The 2,532-nt window shown below is 49.4% G+C and overlaps 1 protein-coding gene across 1 annotated transcript in view; it reads left to right on the forward strand.

Annotated features, from left to right (window-relative positions):
* The window catches only part of LARS2 (leucyl-tRNA synthetase 2, mitochondrial), a 56,639-nt gene that overhangs the window by 34,204 nt on the left and 19,903 nt on the right, over positions 1 to 2,532 (forward strand). The window lies entirely within an intron of this gene.

Below are 2,532 nucleotides of genomic sequence, written 5' to 3' on the forward strand. Positions count from 1 at the left end.
AGAAACGGCTCCTGAGGGACAACCTCAACCTCCTCTGGGGCAACCTGAGGCTGGTTCCTCTCATCCTGTTGCTTGTTCCTGGGGGGAAGAGACGTCTGAATAGACTGAGTCACAGTGAGTGACTCTGCGAGAACAACTGCTCAGGAACGTCTCCGCTGACAACTCGTGTGCCTTTGCTCTTCACTGGTTTCCACTCTAAAAACTTGACTCAAGAGGAACGTGCGTAGACATCGCACTGAACTCTTTGCTCAGTCTTCTGTTGGGACCTCTCAAGGGCTGGGCTGGAACATCCGAAGAGGGTGATTAGAAGCAACAAGCATAGTGTTGGGAAGCTTGGAGTCATGGTGTTGAAGCCGGCAGCTGGGAGGGAAACCAGGAAAATGTTAAAAAACACTGCCCTCTTGTGCATTCCCAGTCTTCCTGTGGGAGCGCAGGTCTCGTCTGCCGATTAAATTAGAATTCTGCTATATCTCAGTTAATGAGAGCTGCCACCATTTAAAGTGTGATCTAGTATCCTGACAAATTTTTATGGCTCCCCTATTAATCTGCAGTAATTTTTCATTTTCCTAGGTTTTCATGGAAATTTTTGTTTGGCTCCTATCCTCTGACTTTTCAATCCACTGAAATATTTCCTGGTAGTCTTTAATTCTGTACTAATGGCTATTAATAGAATAATAATCCATAGTTTAGATTTTTCAAAGCAATCTCTTAAAATATGATGTACGTTATTATTATGGAAATACTATAGGAGTCATATCGAAGACAGGCGTTGGCAGACATCGCATATGCTTTCTTAGAAAATGCCGTGCTTGGAGGCATCTAAAAGGTATCAGTGTAGTTTAAATATCCCCCGAGGATGGGGCATGATCTTTTATTTTATTTTTTCTAAGGCATCGAACTGGAGATGGTGGGAGAATGTCTCATTTCCTCAGTAGTGACAAGGCAGAATAAATGACACCCTCTGGGTATCGGTTCATGTGATAACAGATTAAGCCCAAATTGATGTCGTTTTGTTTTAGCAATCTGGTCGGTGAAGCGCATCGGTTCTAGGATTATTAATTCAGCAGCCAGTCAGCCCTCCAGCTGTGACCACCGCTGGAGAGGAGCCAGCAGCCTCCTCGTCTCTCCCAGCTCAGCCCTCCGCGGCGAGCGTGTGCTGACACACTCGCTCACGCCTGCTCAACAGCGTTATTTTGTTACTTCACTTACACAGAATCGGGCTCTTCCCTGGTCTTTTGTAATCGGATCTGGCTGATGAATAACGGGAAATGGGATCTAGCACGTTCTCCCTGAAGGACTGCACGCCAATAAAAGAGTTTGTTGTTGCCGCTCAGGAGATTGGAGGGTGGTGGTGAATCCGAGTGAGAAGGCACTATTGTCACCTAGAGAAAAGTGATGCCTGTGTGGCAGAAATAGCTCGTTCTGGAAAGCAGGATGTTAGATCTTCTCCGTGGTCATTAGGGGCTCTCTCACTGGTGTTGATCTGAAGTAAATGCACTCAGCTGTTGACTGTGGAAGATCTTGAATGTTCAGTATTGTCTGGTGTCCTTCTGCCTAAAAGGATCAGCCTTCATCCCCCAGCCACTTCTGCGCTGGCCTTCCTGATCCTACACATACATCACTTGGGTCGGAAGGGGCCTTTGAGGGCCAGCCCCTATCAGATCTAACAGCGGGTTTCACCAGCTTCTAACTCAGCTGACAGTGGCTGAACAAGGTCTTGGTTTTATTTCGTGGCATGGTGTCAGCACTTTCCAGCCTTTCCAAAGGCGCAGTCCTACACATACATCACTTGGGTCGGAAGGGGCCTTTGAGGCCCAGCCCCTATCAGATCTAACAGCGGGTTTCACCAGCTTCTAACTCAGCTGACAGTGGCTGACCAAGGTCTTGGTTTTATTCCGTGGCATGGTGTCAGACATTCCCAGCCTTTCTAAAGGTGCAGGATGCAAATACAGGCAGCGAGCTTCCTTGGCAGGGCTGTCCCTTCCTCTGAGTCCCTTGTTTATCACGGCAGCAGGCTCCATAGAGTCCTTCCAACCAGGTCATTTGTAATTGGACTGAAAGTCCTGCTGCTCGCACAGGGCAGAGTGAGGAGCTTGAGGATGCGGCACTGAGCAGGAGTTCCTGACCTGTCAGTCACGCTTACCCCTCCATCCATTGCGTGCTCCTCCACAGCGATGGACCTTCACAAGAACATTATGGCAAGGAAGAAGGCGGATGCCACAGCTTATGGCTAGCACAGCTGATCTGCCTTGGAGGTGTCAGGCAGACCTCACAGGTGGGGACCCATCTGAGGCACTGTGCGGGGGGTGTGCACTGGATGACCTTTAAAGGTCCCTCCCCACCCAAACCATTCTGTGATCACAAGCTGCACACAACTAAGGCCACAGTCCGGGCCTCCAGCACGGGCACAAGCTTCCTGGGCAGGCGGATGTGTATCCCACTCCAGAGGAGTTCGGGTGTGCAGTTTTGTTAACGTTTTAGCGAAGTGTAAGTCCGCGTGTGACCATGCGATGGAGCCTCCCCAACGCTCGG

Source organism: Buceros rhinoceros, unplaced genomic scaffold (genome assembly GCF_000710305.1).
Source record: "Buceros rhinoceros silvestris isolate BGI_N320 unplaced genomic scaffold, ASM71030v1 scaffold14682, whole genome shotgun sequence".
NCBI lineage: Eukaryota > Metazoa > Chordata > Aves > Bucerotiformes > Bucerotidae > Buceros > Buceros rhinoceros.